The sequence below is a fragment of the Falco biarmicus genome, chromosome 7, assembly GCF_023638135.1.
Source record: "Falco biarmicus isolate bFalBia1 chromosome 7, bFalBia1.pri, whole genome shotgun sequence".
NCBI lineage: Eukaryota > Metazoa > Chordata > Aves > Falconiformes > Falconidae > Falco > Falco biarmicus.
The window spans coordinates 20,334,749-20,360,987 of record NC_079294.1 but is presented as its reverse complement, the minus strand read 5'-3'; the positions used below and the strand labels follow the sequence as shown (position 1 = coordinate 20,360,987).

The 26,239-nt window shown below is 45.4% G+C and overlaps 1 protein-coding gene across 22 annotated transcripts in view; it reads right to left on the bottom strand.

Moving 5' to 3' along the window:
- The window catches only part of TMEM229B (transmembrane protein 229B), a 38,209-nt gene extending 15,940 nt beyond the window's left edge, over positions 1–22,269 (bottom strand). For 3 of the 22 annotated variants that reach the window (XR_008822971.1, XM_056345858.1, XM_056345869.1), the window contains exons 1-2: positions 20,302–21,042; positions 10,586–10,755 (exon numbers count right to left, since the gene is read on the bottom strand). The gene's annotated coding sequence lies outside the window, so the exon portion shown is untranslated. The other 19 variants (XR_008822968.1, XM_056345876.1, XR_008822970.1 and 16 more) reach the window with 18 other exon arrangements.
- Between the last annotated feature and the right edge of the window lie 3,970 nt (positions 22,270–26,239).

Here is a 26,239-nt window from a genome sequence, read left to right as displayed (position 1 = left end):
AAATAAAACATGACCATGGCTTCAGACTGCTTTGCAGATATAGCAGTTTATGGCTATGGTACATGCCAAGACCCTACTCACATTCATCCCTTTTTCAGATCTAATCTAGACATCCAGCGTCTGAAAAATTCTTCTAAACCATCTCTTGAGAATAGCAGCTAACATGCATCTGCTTCAGGACTTGTGGAAATTAACTGCATCATGTTAATACCACCTACTTGCTAAACACCTGAAAAAGCAATTAAGCTTCCACCTTTGAAAAGAAAATCCTTAAGAACTGATAACTCTAATCCTAAACCCAGCAAGGCAGTAAAAATACTACTCACCTCTTCACTCCTATCAGCTGTCAATCCACACAGAGGACACATTCCACTCAGCTGCAGAAAGATGGCACAGTCGCAAAAGGTCAATGCACAGCGATAAATGGAGGCTTGAATTTCAGTCCACACACACAGCTGCTGCAGTAGAAGGCAGAGCAATATTCCTGCTTGGTTCCTAAAATTACTACTGTATTTGTGTTCGTTTCTCTAGGACCCAGTGAGTCAAAGCACAGGAAGAGAAGAAAAGCTGTTAAGAATTAAGTTGGAGAAAGCCTTGCAAAGACCCTTGCCTTATGAACAGAAGATGGATCTAAAAGAAGTAGGACGGAAAGACCCTGGAGTACTTGCAGAATAGAAGGAAACAAGGAAGAATGCACAAGTAAAATTTTAAGTGTATTAGTAGCTGAAGCCTTGTAGGGGGCAGATGTCATGGAACTAAACTCATCACTGTTTCATAATCATTTAAATTAATCTAAGCAGATAACAGTAAAGATCCATAGATTTCCACAGCTACTACAGTGACTAAATAAAATTTGCATACACATTCCATCCTCCTGGCTACCAACCACAAGTTAACAGAATCTTTCAAACCAGCGTGGCTGGGAACCTTAATGGGGCTGGAAAACGGCCTGGAAAAGTGCAGCTATTTTCCTCTCATTGTTGAGCTGCTGAGCACTCAGGTACGAACAAGACATCTAAAGTCAGAAGAGATGGGGAACACACATAAAGCAAACAGGGCAACAGACAAAAAATTTGTGAAAGTTATATCTAAGCAGTTTAGCCGTATCTTCTGGTGTTTCTCAGTGTTTGTAGAATCAGTGCAGCTGGAACAAAGAATCAGTTTTGCTCAGTGAAAAAGTTAACCTGTCAGTACAGATCCATGCTTGGCGTAGGAGAGACATGGTTTTTTGTGAGTCTTGCTTGGAAGCTGAGTCACTGAAATAAGGAAGAATGGGGAGAATAAGAGGAAGATGGTGGGATATGGACCAAAAGACTGCTCTGGGATGAAAAATTATCTTCAGAGCACCGGGAGAGAAAAGTTAAGATTATGACTCTTGACTGCACATACTGTCAGACAGCTGACAAAACCCCAACAATAAAAGATGCCAAGTTAAGTCAAGACTGCCTCTCCACCAATCTCTTGTCTCAGATGACTCTGCTTAGGAGCCTACATTAGTAACAGCTTCTTTTGGTATAAGACACCATTTTATTTTTACTAGAAGTAAATTCTACTTTGCTCTGCAGGCAGGGGTTCACTGTGCTTCTGTAGTTTGGCACTGCCTTCTTTCCAAAGCCAAGCAGCTGCTGCGTGCAGAAAGAAGAGAAAATGAATGAATATAGCCAGACCATCTGCACTCACCTGCTTTGCCCTTACAAAAAAGGGAAGACAACTATTTTAAAACCTGTCTTCATTAACATGGCACTGTGGTGGGGCATGGCTATCATTCGACTAGCACCCCAACAGAATGATCAGCAGCAGAAACAGCCTCTTGCGTATCATCTCTGGCAGTCTCAGCCCTGGGCTAGCAGAACACATCACCAGCTGAAGGATCCAAATGCATCTGTCTGTCCCAAATAGTACACTATAGATGAAAAAGAACATCCTACCTTTTCAAAGTAGAATTTTAAGACAACTAAATTATTGCATCTTTTGTTGTGTCACCATAAGACATATATTACCTTAATACTACTATCAGAAGACGTGGCCGGGCATCAGTAAATGAAGGTACCATAGGTCTGTACAAACACACACGGAAAGACAGCCTGTACCTCAAAGAATGTGTCATACCATGTCATCTTTCTTATTCGCTGCTGCCTCAGAATATTTAGAAACCATAATCCTATTTATTCTGTTTTTCAGGCTTCAAAAACAAAATGTTCCAAAACGTACATAGCTCTTATTTTTTCTCAGATATATTTAATTCCCGATGACTGACAAAACCTCCTCATAATCCAATACAGGCACTAATTGGCCCAGATCCTTGGCCGTCTCAGAAGAGAGACCAGACATCAGTTAGACTCTGGGTTCTTTTACTTGCCTCTGGAAACTGCTCCTGCCAGAACAGATAGCTCATGTTGATGCACAACACAGAAAGTTCATGTTCTCACTGTCAGAGCTTCTCTTTCATTTACAAGAGCACAGATGTCCCTCTGGACAGTCCAGACAGTACCTTTCACGAGCTCTGAATTCCCCTTACAAAAGTGTTTGTGATAGTCATACAGGGGTCTCAGGAACATGTGGGGACACAAGTGCAAAGGAGGAAGAGTTAGTGGCCCAGTGGCTCTGTCCACCTGGGGCTGTGATGTGCGCAATCTTTCCCCACTGCTGGGCTCCACAAGTGAAATGTTCATGCCAGGAAGAATTACCTACTGTAGACAAGATTGTGTTTTCAGTAACTTTGGTCAGATCAGAGACAGAAACCTGATCCTCAACTTCAGACAGCTTCAAGCCCAAAGATGGCCTGAGTATCTGAAACTAATGCTCCCCTCCTCTATGCTCCACAGCATCAGTTGACCCAGAAAAACCTATCACCTCTCCTTAGACAACCATATTGCACTTGCTCTTTGAAGAGAAGGGGATACTGAGCTGAACATACTTCACTGGGTTCCCAGAAGAGGTTTATTTTTGAAGTCTCATGGCAGCCTAGTGGCCAAATCCTATGAAATGCAGAACACTCTCCGCTGAAACACTCAAAGAGATGCTATCTACCCAGCTATATGCTACAGAGCCATTTACACCAGTAAGGAACATGTAAGAGGAAGTGGTAAGAGCATGACTTCCCATCCGTGAACTTCAGTTCGTTCTTAACACCTCCTGTAATATGTTTCTCTTTCTCTACAAGTACCAAGCCTCCACTAATTTCTGTCAACACATGAGAGGAAGCTTATCGCACTCAGCAGCTGGTCAGAAGGCTCAGTTTCCCCATGGGGCCTGGCAAGCACAACCAGAAAAGAAAACGACCATGGCTGTGCCACCCCCTGCCAAGCCTGCCATCCCGGACTCTCATGCAGCAGTACAGGCCTTTTAACGGAAAGGCAATTCAAGTGGCTTCTTTCCACTGAACTGTAACCTAAGGCCTTACCCAGCCTTGTTGTTTTGTATTTAGACAGAATGGCCTTGGCCAGGGGTGACAAGAGTGTCCTGCCCCATTAATGACCGGCCACAGAGCTCTCACACAAGGCCACACTATTTTCTGCCAGGGACTTTCTGCTCAGCTCTTCATTTGTGGCGCTGTTAACTCCTGGCTTATGTTTTCAGCTTTTATTTTGCTATCTCCTGAAGATAAAAGTGTAAAGATCTACTCTAAACAACTGGTTGTTATTTTAGAATGCACAGTTGTTAGTTAAGCAGTGAGAAGCTGATCCCTCCTTTGTGCAGGCACTGAGCAATCACTGACTGAAACGCACCTCTGACAGCAACGTGTTCTTTGAGATTCAGCCTCTGGTAATCTGCTTTACACTATTACGGCAACATGATACCATTCATTACAGACAAATAATCATAACAAATTGATTATTTTCATGACACAGTTTTACTAGCTTTTGAATTTCATATAAACATTTTGCATATGCAGAGGCCCAAAGCCATTCATGAATTGCAGGCACTTAACAAAGGTACCTTTGTTATAAGCTTTGTCTCTGCAGGCTCCCATTTGTAGTTACTAGAGCCTGTGAAGGCAGCTGGAGATGGACACATCCTGGAGACAAAAAGTGGCATCTGAGCATTCCTGATGCTACCGTTCCCATATGTTTCCAGTATCTACTTAAGAGCTGCGTAAAGCATGTGCAACACCAATCTATCCACTTCAGTGAAATACCTGAGGTTACATAGGGTATTTCAGGTCTTCTCAAACATGATTTTTTTTTCTTTATCTTGTTTTCCTTCTGGGCAACAATACATACTCTGCCTCTGGGCAAAGAGCCAGGTGAACAAAGATGCCAGCTCTCATCTGTGTGCTGGGAACTGTCTCATGATAAGACTAGAAAATAATTCCTCAGTTTTAAGTAAAATGGTTTGATACTGCTTATGCTGGCCACCAAAAAAACCAAACTCAACCCGCTCCAAAAACCCCAAACCCTCAATTCTTTTTAAACCATCTTTGAAATCTGCTCAACAAACATCAACGAGCATCAGGTGACCCATAGCAAATGGAACCAGAGAGGCACCATATGTTATCTTGTCCCTGCTTATGTAAAATGCTTAAGAGCTGTCATTTTCATGCCTGAATCATGCCTCTAGTATTGACGGTCCTGGAGGCACACATTCTGGTCAGCTTATCCATTCCTTTCTAGAGGTACACAAACCCGCAGCACACAAAGACTTTTATGACATTCACTAGGTATTAAGCAATATACTTTTGGTAGGATGAGTAAGAATTTAAGGTTTTATCTCCCACTTTGAGTAAAACCACCTAAATATGCTCCCACTATATAACTAATCTTGATACATGCAACAACAAACCCATCACATTACACATATGCTAAACAGCACTATTTCCTTTACTTTGCACAACTGTTCATAGTAATGCCAAGGCATTCAAAATAGATACCTTGGCATTTTGGAAGTCTGCTCTTTGTGCATAGGCTTGTACTAGCTTAGAAGCTATATGTACACTGCAGCTAACCAACTTGTTTCACTGTATCTTCATTGTCTTCTCAGTGTTCCCGCAGCTGTAAAGATATGCAAAGTTAACTTAAATGCTACATATGCAAAGTTAACTTTTAAATGACTGTGCCTCAGCCAAGGCCATTATGCCTGTGGAGCATAAATACAAGTTGTTCTAGCAGTGCACATCTGTTCCTGAAAAGAACTGGAGGATCACTTTTGCTATCTCATGCTGATAATAGTTTTCTTGGGTATTTCTTATGCCTAAGTCACTCTTCAGAGTCACCTGCACTTAGGTACTTTGACAGCACAGTACAACGTTTTAAGTTTTGCACTGCATCCACAACATTGACAGACCTTCCTCCTTTCTCCAACTGGGCCTATGATGATCAGTATATAAGTGTAAGGAGCATCTTGTGATGCCTGCAAGTGGCCCCCATTCAGCAATCTTCCTTTACCATCTTCCCTGGTAGAGCTACGGTGTGTAAAGTATTCCAAGAGTCTGGCTCAGGAATTGGACTGGACATCAGAGTATGCTGCCAAAAACTGAAGCTCTTCTGCAGAGCTGCATGAAGGCTCAGCACTCAAAGCGGGAGATGCTGTAGATCCACCCCAACATTTCTCATCCTGGGAGTACTGAAACTAAAATATCATCTAGAATACAGTAGCGCTCTCAGAGCGGTTCTAAAAGGCATTGAGATTCCTACCACAAAGGGTGAAAAAAGGAGAGAAGCAGGTAGCAGCCAGCACTCAGATGGAGAAGCAAAAGGAACTTCCTAAGTCAGTGCCCAGGTGGACACATGGATGGGGTTGGTGGGCAGCTGTGCTGCCTCATGAAACAATATGCAAACCGACGCAAGTCTTGTAGTGAACTACCACGGCCCTAAAAAGGCACAAGGGGCCAAATAATGCACCGCACCTACACAGGGCTGTCAAAACCTCTCTTTATCATGAGGTTTGCCATGACCTTGAATGAGTCACTCCACCTCCTCTGGCTGCCATCTGGCTAATTAGACTAAGCTATCTGGTGTGACAACTGCATTTAACTATAGATTAGTTTGGCAGGTAGGACAATTGGTTACTAATACTGCCAAAATGCATCAAGCAAAACTGGAATACAGAGAACTGTAGCCAGTCACTTGCAGAAGCATTGAATTCACACGGAGTCAAAAAGGTGGCTCTCAGCACTAGTCTCATTTGCTCAGTCATCTGTGTCACATGGATTCCCAAGTTTGCCAAAGCATTTCTTTCCGGGAGACTGAAGGTGCATCTCGAAGCCAGATACAAGCATTTGTATTTAACAGCATATTCAGTAAGCTTCTCTGTACAGCACTTAAAAGTGAGTAATTAAAGGAAATATTACTGCGGTAGAGCTTCTCATTAGCAACCTAATTAGCCTTCTGAAAATAATTAACATTCCTTTCTATAAAAGGAACAGATGACCCATTACATCCATTAGACAAGCAAAACAAATGCCAAAGGTAAGGGAGATTTGTTCAGGGAGACAGCAAGAGAAGCATCCAGCAGCAGTACGAGTAAAAACAATGATCAGGCATCAGTGCCCGTGACTCATGAAGACTGGACTATGCAGGTAGGTGTGCAGGACTGGTATACACCTAATGTATGATGTGTGCATCCAGCATTCACATGGAGCATTTTCCTTTCCCTGCCTCTATGACCCACTGATAATCCATCAGCTGCGATGCTGAAAAATTCCACACGCCACCTTACTTTCAAAGGCAGATTTAAAAGGCTCCTAAATTCAGCTATTCACAGTCACAAACAGCTCTCTCCATAGGCAAAAGTTTCCTGAAAGTCATATGTTTTGACTATTAAAACACTCTCAAAATGCCCATTAAAATAAGCCACACTTTAATGTTACATGCAGACCATTTCTGTGGCCCACAGAAACAACTGAGGTGATGGTTACAAACAGCAAGAAGTACACCATGCTTCCCATGGTGGTGCTCTGATCAGCTAGCATGGCCGGAAAGAGTTAGGCATACGTTTCTTGATCAGTGCGTGTTTGAAATCAGTGTGGGTGAGCACAGAGTCACAGGCATCAGTGTTGTGGGATGTGTGTGTATGTATGGATGAGAGAAAGCAAAGGATACAGGTCAACATACCACTGCCTGGTGCAGCAAGAACTGTGGTATTATGGCAGTTCAATGCGGGACAACAGATAAAGGAGAAATAAGCCATGACAGAGCTAAGCTTCCCAACATCCACATATTCAGGTAACGTTGCAAACATAACAAATCATGAACACGCAGCTGCATTTTCAGCTATTTTAATGTTTGATGTATATTTACATTTCCCTGGCAGGAAAACTGAATACTCATAGCCTTCAAGTGTGATTGCAGTGAGGGCGAAGCTCTGCCATACAAAAGCTTCCACAGTTACATCACTATGGAAACAACAAATCCACCACCTGCTCTGTTTGTCTACTTCTTTTGCTGATTTTAAAAGATAGATATATATATATTCCTCCACTTTATTGTCTTCTCACTTCTGTTAAGACCAGTGGAGGACAAACTCATTTTACTTGCTTTAGGACCAACCCTTTCTTCCTTGAGAGCTCTCTTTGTGAAACCTACCCTACCTCTCAACCCAGCTGGGCAATCTTCCCCCCCGGATGCTTCCACCACTTCTTTCAGTGAGGACTCTTCAAACACAGCCTGGGATTTTATCTTCACCTCCACAGCTTTCCTCAGCTTCTGGACTAGGACAGCTCCAAAGGCAGCTCACTCTATGCCCCATCCCTGTCAGCATTCAAGGCCAGGCTGGATGGGGCTTTGAGCAACCTGGTCCAGTGGAAGGTGTCCCTGCCCATGGCAGGGGGGCTGGAACTAGATGATTTTTAGGTCACTTCCAACCCAAACCACTTTATGATTCTAGAGCAAATCCAGCTAGCTGGCATAATGAGAAGCTGAAAACTGTTCTGGACACAAGTTAGTGTGTCTTGTTTTCACCGAAGTATCATTCAGTTCCTTTCCTCACAGCTCTTTAAGAACATTTGAAGTGCTCTCAAAGTGGGGTAGGGTACCTCACAAGACAGCTGTAAAAGCAAGGGTTAAATTTTTGTTTTAAAAAGCCCATCATTTCTACAGCAGTTGCTAGTTACAAGCACCTTTTCCCACACTAAAAATCTGAACATCTCTCAGCAAAAGCCTGACAGCCAAGAGAAACTCTGGACGATGCAGAAGAAAAATGGGGAAAAATGCTCAGAAGTGTGCAATATGATATGCATGGTGTAGCCTGCATACATGAAATGGCTGAAGGAATCTTTACACCAACCAGCAGGAGGGTAAAGGCCAAAAAAACCCAGAGGAAAAATCCCTCCGCATTTAAGTATGTGCATTTTATGCTGAGGAACAGCCTCTGAAACAAACCTTCAGCAATGCCTTCTCGCATAATGGACACCTCTTACCTGAGCTCAGAGCAGTTCATGGAAGAATCAAAGGTGAATTTGGTCTCTGCAGCTCCAGAAGTCCTCAGTGCCTCTCAAATTCTGCTGCCAATTGACAACCATTACATAGACAAATGCCCACTAGTAAACAAGCTGAGAAAAACTTCATATTTCACAGATGTTCCCAGCCAGCTATTTAAATATGCTCCTCCCCAGTAAAGCACCCTGGATGGGGAGAAGAATCCTGCCTTTGCTCAGGGAACTTTTAGCAGATGACACTTTGGCTTCTTGGCCAGACAGAGCTAGGAACAAACTGACATAGTGTAAGTTCTCTTACAAAAACCAAAGCAATACTGCACAAAAGATGCAGCCATCTTCATCCTAACTTACTGCACTCACCTCACAGCCAATTCCAGGCTGGCACTACCAGGCACGTCCCAGTTTTGTTGGTGTTACAAGAGTTCCTACCAACAGCCCACAGGATGATCAAAGGTTAATTCTGTGCCCTCAAGGATGTCACAACAATGTACAAGCCAGTTTCATGGAGGACAAGCTGAGCGGAATGGTGATCACAGTCTGCAGAGCCATGCCCCTGTGGCTTTGGAAGCAGATCTGTCTGCATCTCCAGCAGACAGCATCCTGAACAGCCTGTGTGCTTGAAACATACAGGAGGCACTGGCAGAATGAATAATTCATAGTCTTGCTCTGCTGCCAATGGATCTATGTTTTCTTGTGCCCATACGGTGCTCAGTTTTTGTTTTAACAGTAATACGAGACATCTGCGCTTCCTTTGATGGTTCTTGGGGGCAGGCGATAAGAAGCATTTGCTCTACTCACAGCGATAGTACCATATACCAGAGCGCTTGCCAGACACAGCTTTCTTCAGAAGTACTCAAGGCTGCATCATTGGCAAAATGGATGGACTCATTCCAAGGCTTGGTCCATCACCAGGAGCCCTCCTGGGAAGCTGCTGACACTTGCTTTGTCATAACCTTGCAACACTGGTCTGGACTTCACTGCTCAGCAGATGACACTTTTTGACCAACCGAAGCCCTCTATTCAGCTACACAATGGGCAGCAAGATCACAGTCAGAGCTCGAGGCAGCAGCTGATCCTGCTTATCCACACTGTTAGTTAGCATTGCCACAATTAATCTATTGCTTTCCTTCAGCAGTTGACTGGGTCTGCTCCCCAGTTCCAGAGAGGGACAGGGGCCCATCAGAGCGAGAATACCTACAAGAGTGGGACAACAGAATACCCTAGCACAGGATCCCTTGGGCACTACCACTAAGAGAGGGTAATGAGACCCCTGAGACAGGACAGGCTGAGGGAGGAAGGTGCTACATGAATCTGAATTTTATATATGTAGCACCTACACATTCAAAGTAAGTTCCCAGTTACTGTGCATGACCTACCTGTGAAACCTTACCCACAACAGGGAAAACAATAGTGTAGCCCGAACTGCTGCAAGCTGTATCAGAACACCTGTGCTTAACATCCTGTTAGGACACCACACCACATGCTGCAGACACACAGAGCGCCCAGAAAATGCTGCAGGGTCTGGAGATCGTTATTTTGGTCGCACAATATCCAGCCCACCTACCAGGATCAACGTAAAGTTTCCCTCTGGAATATAAATCACCCTTCCAATTTGATAGCATTTTATATCCACTGTATACAAATGCAACAGACTGCCATAGATGCAGGAGAGTGGCGAGATAAGTCTAAAAAGATTAGTAGAGTAACACACTGACAAATCAGGTGCAGAGACTCCACTGCTTGTTACAGCCAGGAATAGATTCCTCGTCATCCGACTCACACCTGTGCTCTTACCGCTGGTGAAAGCAACCCTCTGCTCTTTACCTACTGCTCTGGTTTAGCTCAGAGATACTGCTCCACTGTCCCGATTGTTTTAACTGCCTAAGGCTATTTGAGTGTGAGTTTTTAAAGAGACAATAACACTGGAATAAGTTTGGCAATATAAGTTATGAGCAATCAGAATTATGTGACTCAAAGCAGACAGAAATCAAGGGCGATGTGTGCAAAAAGCGATCTTTCTTACACTTCCAGAAAGCAACTTGCAGTTTGAACTGATGGAAATAAATTCGCTTCTTGACCATCCTTTATGCACTCTACATATTTAAATTTCAAAGGTCCAAACTACAACGCAGTCAGCTCTATCCTAGGAGAACTGCTCTGGTTTTCTGGTCGACGAGTGCATTCCCACAGGTTTTACCCTCCAGCCCTTACCTTTTCCAGGGAGGAATCCTGGAGCTCTCCTGCTTTTTGGTCAGCTCCTGGTTCACAGCATCCGCAGGTCAACTGCGTCACCTCCAGCAAGTCCAAGCCGTTTCAGATGCAAACTGTTTTCAGACCAGGTGCGAGTGACCAACAGCTAGTACACCAACCAGACGGCCTTCCTAAAGCAAAGTAGTACAGTTTAATCTTAATGAAGCACAGTGCAAGAAAGGCTTTAAACAGAGACAGCTATGTGTATGGATAGCTTAGCTCTGGTACATTGGGTCCTGGAAAACCTGACTTCTTCAGAGCCCCAGGCAGGCGCACGTACCTGCCCCTCGCCCAGGGTGGCTCCCTGACAGCTGCCTCTCCACTGGTGAGGCTGAGCCTTTTGACTCTCCACTGTCCTTCTGGATCTCAGCCACAGCAAACACACAGAGCAACTTCATTGAAGCCAGTGACCAAAGGTTCCTCACGGCTACTGTCTCAGCCAAGGTCCCAGTTAACCCTTGAAGGGTCTATTAGAAAGTGCTTTATCTCTATTTTCCTGGCCAACCCCCCAGTTTTTGAATTAACCCTCACTGCTGACTCCTTTTCACCCCCATCCTCCCTCTCCCAGCACTGCCTGTCTCCCCCACCTCCTCTCCTCCTCGCTTCTCCAGTTACCACACTTTTCTTTTTCTCCTTTCCCTGCTCCAGAACACAGCATGGCCCTCGTGTAAGCAGGCCCTTGCCACTGCCACCCACCTGCCAGCCCAGCCCGTTCCAGGGGGCACCAGCACTGCCTCCTCCCCGCCGCTCCAGTGACCCGACTGCCTTTCGCCTCCGTGTTGGGCTCAGGCCACACAGCTGCATGACCCCCATGAGCAGAGCCCGAGAGCTGGGGCTGTACTTCTTCCCTTTGAGCGCTGACATTTAGCGTGCCATGCTCCAGGTTTCTGCAGAAGTCACACCCCGAGATGCCAGCTCAAACACACAAGTACCTAACGTACTCGCATCAGCCTCACAGATCTTACACTCCAAGGGCTTGCCTACACATGGCATTTTTCTGCATTAATTGCATGCGAAGAAGTTAGAGCAAGGACATTTGCGTGTCTGACTGTATAACAAATGCGATCTTCACGTTATCCTAGTGAATCTCAGGAGTTTTTGAGCACCAAAGTCCAACAGGAATTCAAGAGAAACATTTTCCTTAAAGAAAACTCAACAGAATAACAAAAAGAACCCCAACCCTACACTGTTTTTATTTAGATAGCACTGAACTACAAAAGCACTCCGATTAAAAATGCAGATTAAATAACTAATCCTCCCCTAACAAAACCTTCCCACCAAGATTAACAGAGCAATGAACAGCATAAAACACTAATTAAATCAATGTAACGGGAGTATTACAGAGATACATTTAGCACCTTCTGCCTATGCAGCGAGGCTTGCATCTATTTCCGAGTCTCTCTTATCATGAGAAATACTTGCTATTTCAACAGCTGGGTACTTGCACATCAAATTGGGAAAGGACTTAGTTGTTAGCTAGCTCTGATATTAATTGTTCTAAAGTTGATGTTCCTAGAAATGACTTGCATATATTCTATTTTCATTGTAAACATTTTATAACAGTTCGATATAGGTTTCTACTAAACTATTTATCCGACACACGCAAACTAAATTTTAAAAACCATTTCCCTAGAATCACAATAACACCAAGAATACTTTTTACATAGTCAAATCTCTTTGTCTATAATTTGATTTGTAAAAGACTAAGGAAAAAATCATACAAAATAAGCAACTGCAACACCCTCACAACTCCATCAGTGCAGAAATACTAGTATTACAAAAGGTTTCAAGCCAACCTAACTTTAGGACAACACAGTCCTGCCCAATTCAGCCCCTTCCCAGGCACGGGCACTCAGGATGCCCATGGGGCTTCACCAGGAGCCAGACCAAGGAACTCATCCGCCATCTGAACGCTACCCCCATGCTACCCTAATGCCTGTTAGTTCTCAGCTGTATCACCTCCCAAATCTCACTCACAAGCCACCACCCAGGAAGAAGTAGTTCCTTTTTCACAGAAAACTTCATTCCTATGAACTCCAAGTGCTTGACAAACCATAGCTTTAGTAACACATGTACACTTGAAAGAAAATAACCACTCAAGGAACTCTTCATTAGCAATATGTCCTAACACACCAGCAGAGAGGTACAGCTGAAGATAAAGATTTGACCTTAAAGCTCACGATTAATACAATGCTTAAGCTGTTCAGAAAAGGGGATTTCTTTTTTCTTTTGTATATAAATGAATTTTCTGTGTTGAAATAGTAATGATTAAAAATGAGTGACGTTTGTAGTAGGGAAAAAAATAAACAAACAAACAAACAGTCGCGTGACTATTCAATTACATATACAGAAACAGTTAAAATGTAAAATCTAATATTAGGCTAGACTCAGGCTTCTCAGAACAGCACTTGCCCGTACTCTGACTGTTCCTCTCACACAGACACCAACATTCCTGGTGTCAGCAGGTTGGGGACCACATGGTAGCGTAATTTAGCAGTAGTGCTCACCAAATGAGAATACAAAGAACAGGCAAACAAAAAGGAAAGGAAATTCCTGACTGGAAAGTGCTTACTTGTATGTTCCTTCAGCTGTCTATTTTAGTATTTACACTTCTTCATTATTTCCAAAGTGCTCCAAAATACAAAGCTCAGGTTCATGCAATTACCCAGTGATCAGCTGTTCAACAGAGAAACAGAAAAAACAACACTGCTCCGTGACTTATCTGGGATTCTCCCAGGAAGAAAGTGCCACATTTGGAAACAGAAAGTGAGCATCTGCCTCCTCAGAAGCTCACCCTGCTTTGGCAGGACTTACACAGAGGGTGATGCAGATTTCACTTTCAGCTGAAGTCCCAGCACGCCGTTTGGTGAGGACTTTTGAACCTGCACACAGATCAGCTGGGATCTGAACATCTCTGAACCTAGACCTGGTAGACAGAGCACAAAACGTGGTAGGTTTGGCTGAATTTCCTTTTCAAATGGACTGAATTACCTCAGAGGGTTACCGAGGGCATGCGCCTCTACACAGCCCCCGCCTCCTGAAAAGGAAATGTCTCTTTTCTGGATCAACAACAAATTAATTAGAAAAACAGCTCTGTAAAACAACAACTTCCAGTTACCTGAGGAAAACAAGTGATTTCCAAGGTTAGGTGCATCCTTTCCCAGACACCTCCAAGTGGGTCCCCTATCTCTACTGAAAACTTCTGGCAAAGCCTTGAGAATCACATTCGACCTCCAGAGTTTCAGATTTCTTTTAAAAGCCATGCTGCTACCCAATAGCTGAAGAGGTTTGAGCAGATGCCTACACCCCCACACAACTACAGTAACTGCAAATGCTTCTGTGGCTATTTATCACCAAAAGCAGAAATGCATGATGCGTGAATGGAATAACTGCCAAGAGCCTTTTATTTTTTTGTTGTCGTTATCCTGCAATCTGTTTTTTAAAAAATAAAGAAAGAAAGAAACTCAGGTTTCAAACAAACACACAACCAAATTCCCTCATGCTGCTCAATCTGTCTTACATTATTAGACTCTCACTTACTTTTCCCTGCATGTACATTCATCCCTGCTTATGTTCCCTTCCATTCTTCCATTCTGTTCCTGCTAAGGCAATGAAAATGAACCAGCTGGGTTTACATCCAGGTTTTCATGCTTTACCGTGGCTCTCAACATTTTTGGGCCAACAGACCACTGTAAGTGTTTTAAGACTTCTCACAGCTTGCCACATATCCCTGCGATCTACCTTTTAACATAAATCTCTCACCCATTTTCTTATTTTTCATGGTCCCAAGGATAAGCTGCAGGCTACTTTCCATAAGCTTTTGAACCATCAAAGACCCACAGGGAAGGAATGATTATTTACTTTACATATGTTTCATTATCTTTAAGAGCTCATCTAACATTTTTCCTGTTCTGTGGATACTTTTATCTAAAACTGGGGTCAAATCTGACCTTGCAATATGGCATGTTAAGCAGGAGGTGAGTTAAAAAGGAGCAACTCTTCAAAACTCCACCTACACTTGCTTTATGAAGAAGTACAGAACACGTTACATCATGAAAGCAAACTCACTGGCTTTTTGGTAATTGAAGGCACGGTACTGCTGCCTAGCAACTTATCTGATTACCGTTTTTTAAAGTATCACATGCACACTTAGATATGTTGCATAAGAATGTCTCACTTTCATGCTGCCTAACCCAATGAAAAAAAAAAGGGGGGGGGGAGCTACCAAAATTATTGCCTTTAGCCTCTTTTCTGGCAAAAGAGAAGTACAAGACAGTAGCTTAAAAACAGGTTGAAACATTACTATTCCTGATTTTTATTCCTGCACTTTCCTGGCTTGCTGAATGTGCTTATACAAGCATTTTATTTTACCTACTTGCCTGCAAAATGACACTAATAATACCAGCCTCACAAAGACACACTGAAAATTCATTAAGAACAGAGATTCTCAGCTGAAAGATGCAGTGGAAGTGCTGGTGTTAGCACTTAGAGCTTTTTAGTACTCCAAATGTTGCTAAGCCCTCATCCAAATCATAGCAAATTTTAATTATTGTCACAACATTGTCCAGTCCTTGTTTCTCAAACAAAGATCTCAAAGCAAGAAAACTACATTTCTCCCATCAGAATGCGGTATTTTTCTGTCCTCTATGTCTGGTATGTAGCTGGGAAAAGAAAATAACAAACCAAAAACCTACTCCCACCACCCCACACACAAGGTAGCGCACCCCACTTGAAGTCGGGGTACTAAGCATTATCACAGCTCCCACCATGAAAATCAGAGGTGAATCAGAACACATGCATGCATTACATTTTTAGAAAGCAACATGCTCTACTTACTGATCTAATCTTTGAAAAACTAATTTCTAGCTAATCTATGGAAGAATGAAGAGCTTAGTTACCTTTATGGTGAGCAGTAATCAAACTGAGGCATTGTTTCCAAAGGGATAAAATTATCTATCAGGAGGACTTTGATTCTAGAAGTTGGCTTTTTGCACATCCACAAATTATATGCCAATATAAAATAACATAATAAACTGCCTACTTTATATATGCACCCAAGTCCCAGAACGGGAATGGCTTAGCTGCCCAGGGCGCTCCTGATACCATGCTAGCCTCTGTCAGCTCAAGTGACTGAAGCTGATGTTTTGGAAACTCAGTACCTCATCTCCATGGTAAAGTATTAAGTAGCAAAGGAAAACCAAAAGCATCAACAACCAAGCTCTATATTGCTAAGGAATCATTACATACCTTCACAGTGGCTCCCCTCTTCCTAGTAGACATTCAAACAATTTTATAAACTGTGCCCTACATCCTGTGGCTCTTGTGCAAGTCCACTTCCAATTAAAAGCTTAATTGCAAGATCTGCCTTGGAAAGAGCTGCTGGATCAAAATAAACCAAATCACATGGTACCTATCATGCCACTAGGGGAAATCATACACACATCTTGAAAACACCAGAAATCACAAAAAGAAGTAACTCTTCCTCTAGAACTTACTGGAAGCATCCTTACCGTAAGACACAATATACAAAGAAAATAAATAGGCCAGAGTATCCTGGCTTTGCTCGGTTGGTTAGCAGGAGGGGAAACAGCCAAATGCACCACTATCACCAGGCCACCCTCTGCTGCTCTACCCAGAGCTCTGCGGGGACACAGCCCCTGCTAAGATTTCACAGCCCAGATTAGGCTGGTGGAGCTGAATGGATCTGACCATCTTCTATGCATGTATTCTGGGTGAAAAAAACTCAAAACAGATTCCCCATCCCCAGAAGGCACACACAGCAGTACGCACAGCACTATGCCACAGCTACACATGCTAAAGAGAGAGCTTCCCCCCGTTCAGAAATACTTTGTCATCTCCTTCATGCTCCTGGCAGAGTCAGGGAGAACAGGACAGAAAGGTGCTCCACAGCCAAGTCCTTCGTACAGGCTACCTTCAACATAGGGTGCACCTGACAGCAAAGATCCAGCAAGGAAGGAGTCAAACAGCAGCTTCGCCACTTCGTGCTATCAACACTTACCTAATGACTACTAATGCTTGGATCTTATGCAATGAAAGCAAGACAGCAGCACTTGTGGTAGGGAAGATTCCCTCAGTCATTTAATCCAGCTTTGACAGAAGTCTGTGAGGGCGGGGGAGTTTTGAAATAAGGTTGCGGTGAACTCTTGTGTACTGACACTAACAAAAATCCGGAACAAAAGAAAAGGTAACATAAAACACTTCTCTCTTTTACGCAATGATTAGACATCTCTGAACTAATAACTGATAGGTATTCTCATTCAGGTATGCCTACAAACAAACATCTAGAGCGGTCTAGCTTTTACTTAGCCTCTAAGGACATGTTAAAGAGCAGCTCACACCTGCAAATACACATCTTTTACACTTGTTTTAGCTGGACTGCAAGGTGCACAGGCTCTGGCTCACACTAGACATTATTGGGTGTATCATTTACAACCAGGAATGCAGCGCTCTGATTAACCAGAAAGAGCATGTTGTTCCCAGTTGGCACAGATGTTGGTAATCTGTTCCTGCAGAGCCAAAGCCCTTGCCCAGTCTGGCCATCTTTCAGGGCTCTTTCTGGTTGCCTGCGCAACCATCTTACCTAGGAGCTCAGAAACCATCCCGGATACTCCTGCCTCACATACCAGCACAGAAACATAAAAAGCAGACCCGTTTATTTCTGACGTACAAGGCAAACCAGCCCTCCACTCCCCCATCCAGTCCCTACTGAGCCTGCAAAGCTAAAAGCAAGCAACAGGGTCAGGAGATAAAAGTCACCAGAGAATACTAAAACACATACAAGAAGCAAAAAGGGAATCTTTTACAAACCCACACCAAGCAAACCACAACAAATACCTTTTATGTCAGAAAACATTAGCTACCTAGATGATCAATCTTCTTTCAGAAGAGGTAAGGAAAACCACTGTACTTCACCCTACGCAACAGGCAGATTTTATTTTAAAAGAGAATTCCCACTTTTACTGTCTTTCACTCCAGATCCAACCCAGGAGCACCTTTGCTGGACACTGCTTCATTTGCAGCTATACAGGCACACAGAGGACAGAAGGGACCACAGGGGAGTTTGCTCAGGTTGCATTTCCCCATTTGCTGGACATGGCTCTGGCATCTGAAAGCTTACCAAGTTATTGGAACTGCCTGCGGAGGTGGGCAGTGCTTCCCACAAAAGGAAGGTGAGGAGTGGGAACCGAGGCTTCTTCTACCTCCTGCTGGCAAACAATTTCTCCAATTGACCCATTTTCTACAGAATACTTAGCCCCAGGGAATGAAGCACTGCTGCCCTTTAATTAGTCACGTTGTTACCTCTCTTGTCTTACCATGTAATAGCAGGCTGCCTGAGACTGAAAAAAGAAACACAACAAAATAACACAACAACTTAATTTCATTTTCTTAAACATGGTGTTTATTAAACGCAATCCAGAAACAAAGGATCCTAAGGTACATGTGGCAACCATAAAATTTCCCATTATTTCTGTGATTTCATCACCAAAACAAGCAGGTGTCCTTCATGCCACTGTCCTTTAACCCTCCTCAGTATATTAGGCTTCTCTTTTTTTTAGGAGCTTTTTCAGGATACTTTCACTTCACAGGATACTTCTGTGAGGAAAAACTTCTTCCCACCCTCAGAGAGTTTCAGAACAGAAAGGACTCTGCCTAAAATCTAGTCAAACTTCCTGCCTATCACAGCTTATTAAAATTTCATGCAGCCTTTTGCAACAGAGCTCAACAACTTGGATAAGGACAGAAGTCCTTCAGTCTCAAGAGATTAGATTTGCATGCCATGAACAAAGAGCACAAGAAATCACGCCAGTGTGGCAGCTCCAAAACTGGCAAAGGAGCATTCCGACGAGTCTCACACACATGACCCTTAGTGACTGATCCCATGCTGCAGAGGAAAGAGAAAACCTAAAAAGTCTGGTCCCAAACTGCGGTATGATTCTCAAGGTAAACAAGACTTGCCATCAAAGCACATGGAGACAGCAAAAAGATGTTGGGGCTTTTTTTTACCCCTAGGGAGAATTCAGTTTCCTCGCCCTCTCCTCCACTCCTCTCAGACCTCCCCCTTCCTGGCGTGCTCAGTCACTGATTGTGGCTCATTTCTAAGGCTTCAGAGGAAGGCAAAACCTAAATTCATCTGGCTAATTACAGCATGAGAGGAAACACCCTTCCCGGACACAATGCGGTGACTGCCGGCAGCCCTGAGGCACTCTAAGTCATGGTCTTAACCAAATGGAAGGTGTTGCATGCATATTTAGGACACTACCAAACAACTCCTCTTCAGAGCTCTTGATGTGTGGAAATAAGTAGATCTGCAAATTACAAGGCCAAAGGGAATCCTCCATCTTTACTCCTTAGGACTTCTCCAAGATACTGAATTAAAGTCTAGATTGCAAAAAGATATCTCTATTTAATGACTCCAGATGCTGTGGAGTTCACCACCTTACCCAAAAACTTCTTCCTGTCTTACACTCAAAGTCAGGAACCTGCACCTCCCTTCAAGGTTAAATTTGCCTTTCACTGCTCAGCACCACATCACATTATCACACTGTCAGCAAAACCGCAGAGTCCCCTCTACCAGGTGTCATTTCCATATGTATGCAGAGATCTAGGTTACTCTCAAGCCATGTGTCAATAAGCTATCCACAGCTTTTGTCTGAGCCCCCCTTGACCATTTTGGTAAACTGCCATGGGATCTTGCCACAACAACGCCGCCAAGGTTTGAACCGTCCTGACGAAGCAGCTCATTTTCTACCTCCACCGTCACCCTGCAGTAGAGTGGGAACAGCAACACTGACCAAGGCTACGGACGCACTGCCAGAGCCTCAGCAAGATGTTACGCAGTCACAAGCAGTACTACCTCAACACCTGCCTGACCCTCCATTTCCCTTCCACCAGACTACACTACTGTCTTTTGCAATATGCCTGCGATCAGAGGATCTCAAATGTTTCACAGACATTGAATAAACTGCTTGTAACACTTCTGTTGACTTTTGTTTAGGAAATTGCTACAGCTACTAGTTAAACTAAATTATTTGGAATCAACTTCTGTGTTTCAATTTGACAACTACCCATGAAACGCCATCTTTCTATAACCTCAGTTTCCCCTTCTACAACAGGGGAACACCCATGTTCTTCAGTGGGAACCTCAACACAGAACTATGAAATTTGCAGGCGTACGCACAAAGCTCCTCAGGAAGAAAATATTTACTTTCAAATTAAGTGAACAATCATAATTTATCCACAGTAACGAGCTCTTGTCACCACACAGAAAAACTGACATCCCTGCATGGAAGAGGTCATACCTTCTCACTGGGACTGGGATTCTGGAAGGACCTTCAGGATGTGCATCGGCATCAGAGTGTCTTACAGACTTCCTACAAGGTTTTGCTCAGCGCTGGCCAAAAGTGGCTACATGCATTAACGATTACAAGTCAACAAGTCTTCTTTTTCTGTTTCCTAAAACTTTTATGGTATTTTTTTCTTTTTAGGACTTCCTATTGACGGCCAAACAGTAGCTAGCCCCATCTCTAACTGATGCCATACATTTATTAATGTATTTGCATTCCTGAAAACCAGAGAACAGAGCTCTTTGGGCAATCTGTTCTTGCAAATCCCCAACGCACACAGCTCTGGCTGTCAGGGAGCTGTCACCACCTCACCTGTGAAAAATTCAGCTGCTGCAGGGACTGCTTTTTCCTCAGAATTAAGAGGGGAACAGGACAAACCTGTCAAATAAATGATGTCAGAGAACAATATGAAATATTTCACGCGATACAAGTTTTACTGCTTCTGCTATGTAATTAGGAGTCTTTAACAAGTTTGTACTTCCCCGGTAGTTTTGGACCAGCAATGCCAAATGCTCCCTAGGAAGTCCCAGTGCCAGGCTCCCAGTGAAGGTGAAAGGGACAGGCCAGCCTCTCAGCATCCCTGCTCCTAAGCATTCTAGAGACAATTTTCAAAACCCTAGTGCAAAGAATGGGGGAGAGAAGGAATGAGATTTTCCATTTCGCCAAAATTCAGCTATTCAGCATATTTTTCCATACCAAAAATGGAACAAGAGCAAACATCTTGAGAGCAATATAAATTAAAAAAAAAAAAAAAAAAAAGAAAAAAGAAAAAAAGGAAAAAGAAAAACCTCTTGTTTTCAGCACATCATAATATCCGGGTCCCTGACCTCTGGCTTTACACGCACGAGTAATTCGCGGGGTTGCAGACAAGTCACTGGAAGGGCCACCGCCAGCCCCCACCCCCAGCAAACGCCGGGCTGCCTCACAGCTATTTCTCCTTCCCTGGAATAAAGTTTTACCGGAATGCATACGAAAAGATGTTTCAAAACACTTCATTTATGCCGAAAAAGGGGCACTTTTCAGTGAAAAGCAGCTCCAATTTCAGCAGCCCCTCCATCCTTCCCCCCCCCCCCCCCCCCCCCCCCCTCCCCGAGCCCGCCCAGCTGGACCGGCGGCTCCCGAGCGACAGCCCCGGCCCCTGCCCGGCGATGGCCCCGGGGGGCGGCAAGGCCCAGCCGGCGGGGGCGGCGCGGGTGGCGCCGGGGGACGCCGCTCCCTCAGGCCGCGCCGCGCGGCCCGGTGCCCCGGGAGGGGGCCACGCGCGGCGCCCGGGCCCCACCGGCGGAGGGGGAGGCTGCGGCTCCGCCGCCAGGCACCGCCGCCCGCCTTTGTCTTGCTCGGGCCGCCCGGCTGCCCCTGCGGCCGCATCCCGGCGGGGCCGCAGGGCCCTCCTGCCGCCAGAAAGCGAAAGCAGCGGCGCCCGGCGCCAGCCCCCGCCTTCCGCCCCGGGCAGCGCATCTCCCGCCGCCGCCGCCGCTGCCACCGCCCGGCTGCGGGGAGGCCGCCGCGGGCGCCGCGCACCGACCGGCGGGGCGGGCGCGGCGGCGGCGTTGGGGCCGCAGGCAGGTGCCGGCGCCGCAGCTCGGCCGCCCCCGCCCGCCCGGCCGCGCCGCGCTCATCGCCTCACCGGTCTCCATGGGTGCCCTGCGGCCGGCGGCGGCGGGAGGTGAAGTGTGCCAGTGACACTGGCCCGTAGTATGGATGCGGTTGCAATCTGCACATGCTCGCTCCCGACAGCCGGTCTGCCCCGCCACCTTCCCTTAACTCTTTCCGTACTGCCCCGCACTGCCTCCCCAGCGCCGGGGCGGCGGCGGCGGCCCGGGCCCCTCCACCCGGCCCGCGGGGCGCCGGCTCCGCGCCCTCCCGCGCGGGTGCAGCCGTCGGGCTCGCCCCGCAGCCGGGGGGGGGGGAGGGGGGGAGCAGCCGGGCGGCTGCCCCGGGGGCCTGCCCGGACCCGCGCGGGGAGAGCCGCCACCGGCGGCGGCCAGTGCCGGGCCCGCCTGCCCCGCCGTGCGCTCCGGTGCGCGGCCGAGCGCCCGGCTCACGGGCTCCTTGGGCGGCGGCGGCAGGGGCACGCGGGGTGGCGGGACCGCTCGGCCCGCGGTACGGGCTGCTCGTGTTTACCCTTCCAAAGAAATCCGTAACTGCCACAACGAAGAAAAACTCGGAGCAGCAAAGGGATGCGACCCCCGTGCGCCTGCTGTTGAATCTGGCCGCTGGCGGGACACCCCTGCGGTGCAGGAAATCAAACACAGCTATCAAAGGAAATGTTTGTCTGCAGCCTCACTGTTAAAATAGTGAAACACAATCTCTACAAGAAGTGTTTTTCCACCCAGAAGGATCTCTTCAGACTCAGAAAATTGCCTGAGGAAGAGGAGTAAGAAAATAAATCTAAAGCATGGGTAGTAAAATAAATCAAAGCCCTTTCTCTTGCTACATTAACTCTTTGGCACTGTGGGAATGCAGGGAAAAAAATGTCTTTCTGTAGGATTAGAAGTCAGGAGACTGCAATCCTGAACCAGAGCTCAGAACAAACAAACGACTCCTCTGTACCTCTGGCTTCCCTCTGAAAACTGGAGGTAGCGGCAGCTCTGCCGCCAGGCTCAGCTGGCTGGTGCCTCTGCAGCACTCGGTCATCTCCAGACAGAAGGGAGGGATGTTTGGGGTTTTGTTCCTTTACAGAGAGGAAAATCGAAGTACCGTGGGGTTAAATGGTAACCTAAGGTGACACAAACTCAGAAGTGGCAACTGATCCTAAGCCCAGAGACCTGTCTTTGAGCAAGGCCCTCTTTCCTAATTAGCTGCTGCCTTTGGGCTGTTTGGTTGTCCCAGGCCGCTGATGCAGTCAGCATTTTCTTTCTCATAGGTACCAGGTTTCCTGGTCTCTCCGGCCTTCTGTAGTACCAGAAGTGATGAGCTCATGTTTTTCAGCAGAACAGGGATGTTTTTATGACCTTTGTTTAATGACTCAGCATTTCTGATATCAATAATAAATGGTCCCAATGATGAGGCAGCATTGGATCTGTGCAGGCCTCGAGGCAATTATAACAAAGGATTCTCAAGATGTCTGGCCGCAAGTGACTCTCAAAGACAGGTATTCTCTTTAGAGGCTGCTCCTTCAGCCCCAGAATTGCAGGGCCAGCAGATGCTGCACACAAAAACCGCGGCAGCTTTGCATAACTCTGCGTAACCCAGGAGTGCCGGGTTACCAGGAGCACCAGCCTTAGCCTGGGGAGCTCTGTGTACAGCGGCGGTGGCTGCTCCGAGGATGCCACAATGCAGCAAACCAGCCTGTCACCGAGTCACCTGATTGCACAATCTCACTGGGAGAGCTGGAGTATCAGGAAGATGGAGCATTTTAAAGGGGAAATGGAGAACAATGCACAGCTAGCCCTACCTCAGCAACCAAGCTGTGCACGCTAGAACACTGCTGTGTGTGCTGGTGACCTGGATGAAAAAATAACCAGTTGTTTTATATATATTTCAACAGAGCTGAGAAGGAAAATGCTAAGGTAGCCAAGGCATCCTCGATGTTCTAAGAAGCACCTTTAAAACATTGTATCGGATTAGGCAGCTACGGAGGACAGCAGCCCGATGCAGTGCTTCTGTATTTATTGTGAAATAGCATCCTTTAGAAAGCACTGAGGACCATGCTAGAGACATTGTCGAGAGAGAGCATGAGAAAGATCATTTAACAGTATGAGACAGTATGAACATTTCACAGCATGAGAGGAGAGAATGCTTTACAAGGAGCAGAGGAAAGGTCAAAGAGAAAGGAGAGAGCTAAGAGATACTCACCCACAAGAAGGAGAAATCAACAGCCAGAGATGGACCGGAAAAAATGAGAAGCACATGCCGGGAATACATAAATCTGTATTCTCCTGTCTAGTCACAGCAAGCAGAGAGAGGAAGGAGGAGGTGAGGAGAAAGGAGAGGGCTCCCAGAATGAGAAGGGAGGAAGGAGGAGGCAGTGAAGCAGGGGTGAGGGGAACGAAGACAAACGCTGTACTGTGCTGAGGGGACAGGCAGGAGGGAATAATGTCAGAGTGAGCACCTGGTGGTGGTGCTGTACACCTGAGAGCTCGTTCAGCTCTCCCCAGCTACATTAACTGGTCCAGAAAAAGCTGTTATTTTTCTGTCCAGCCTTGTTTCTTTCAGCCTGAGCTAGTGACGGTGGAAGTGGGAGTAGGATGAACCTCAGCAAAAAAGGAGAGAGGATTTCTAGAATTGCCCTTTTGTCAGGCATTCACCGGGAGGCTTGAGCTCCCCAAGGCCTGGTGCCAGGAGCAAGCACCATTCTCTGCAGAGCACCCAGGCTTGTATGCTGGAAGCTGGCTCCAAGATGAAAAGAGTTTGCAGTGACCTAAGTGTGCTCTCACCCCTCTGCAGCCACTTGTGAACAGGCGCAGAAAATGTAGCTGATCATATGAATGATCTCACAATCCTGTCATGTGTGGGTTGCCTTTATCTGGAATAACACAGATCATATATAACACCTGATCTATATCTGTGCCCAAAGCCAGCTCACCTGTCTCTGTACCATCCTGTCTGGTTCTGGAAGGATTTAGTCAGTTAGGTGCAGCATCACATCTGACTGTATGGAAACATCTTGGAAAGAAGCGTAATCGTATTTGCTTGCTGCTATACTCTTGTATCTGGGCACACTAAGGAGTGCAGTGCAGCAATACCCACGCTGGTTCCTCACTTATCCATTTGGTTTCTGGCAGAGCTTATTACCTCACCATAATCTGTGTTTTATTTATGGCACAATTGTTACACTGAAAAAAGAATGAGTTACTTCTTCAGGAACTCTTTAATGTGGTTATTACACTGGTAACTGAGCGCATCACAAATATTGCTGCCAGAGTAGTCATTCCCAGTAAGATCTCACTCTGCAGACTGGAGTTTGAAGCTCAGACATATTACAGTTAAAAGGATTTATAAATTTGAAATTTGTAGCATCTCTCTTTTCCCACAGAATTTAGTTTTATATGGCTCCTTATATTTCCATTCCAGTTGTGGATGCTCATCCCTTCCGTAACTCCAGCCCCAATCTAAAAAAAAGAGCACCTGGAAAATCAGGAACCTCCATTAGCCTTATCAGTTTAGTCCAAGTGACTTGTCTGACATTGTTTAGGAACTAATGAGGAATGGGATCCAGCTTTCCAGAGCAGAGTTTAACCACCTGGCTCATTAAATCGCCCTTACCCTAATTTCCTGCCTCATTCTCTACAACTCTAATGTGTTCTGCAAAAAATGAAACAGGAATCCCACCTTATAACACCTCCCCACTCTCTACCCAGCCCTGGCTCAGTCCGACTCCAACCAGCCAGTGCACTGAAGGAGACACCTGCCATGGAAAACTTCATCATAATTGTTTCAAACCTCTCAAGCAGAAATCAGGGATTTCCCCTTCTTGGGGATGTTTGGCTTTTTCTCTCCTGTTTGCCTGAGGAGATCCAGCAACCGGGAATAGGGAATTTCATCTCCCTGCTTGTATAGAGGAGATGCTCTATGTTTATTTAATAAACTCCTCACAGATGTACATCCAATACATGGGTTTCTCTGCCAGGAAACTGAAGAACAAAGAGCAATCTTGAAGCTTGGAAAGAAATTAAAGAAGGAACTAATTTATTATTTTTTTTGCTGAGGGGGCCCCCAGTCAGTGTGGTGGCAAATGTTCTTCATAGCCCTGAAGCAGGAAGTGTATTTTGAAGAATACCACGAATCACATGCTGTCTCAGATCACCTTGCCTTGGTCTTCATGCAATAACATGGAAATTGCTTCCTTGGTCTCTTTTTCTTTTTGGTGAGGGTAGAAAAAATATAAGCCTTAGATTTTCACTGACTTCACTCATTTGGTGAATTTACTGAAGAAAATGTGAACGAAATACTAAAACATGATTCCTTTAAGCTGGAGGAGACTCCCTGATATGGTGGGTTTCTCTCTCTTCTTGCTCATAGCAGGGGCTTTTTTTTCCCCCTGTAGGTAGGCCCTATCAAAATACACTAGGGTTCTTTTTATGACTTCAGGCACTAACACCATATTCATCACTCCTGACAAAGTGCTTAATTCAAAAAGGGGCCAAGGCTGGAGCTAGGAACATACATGTTCTTAACGTATCTCTGCCCAAAACTGAAGCCCTCTAAACTTTATTTCATTTAACTATGCATGTGCCAGTCTCTGCCAGTAAGATGCTGTCCTTGGGATCAGCCTTGAAACATCAAAGGTTGGGCAGCAATTCCCAAG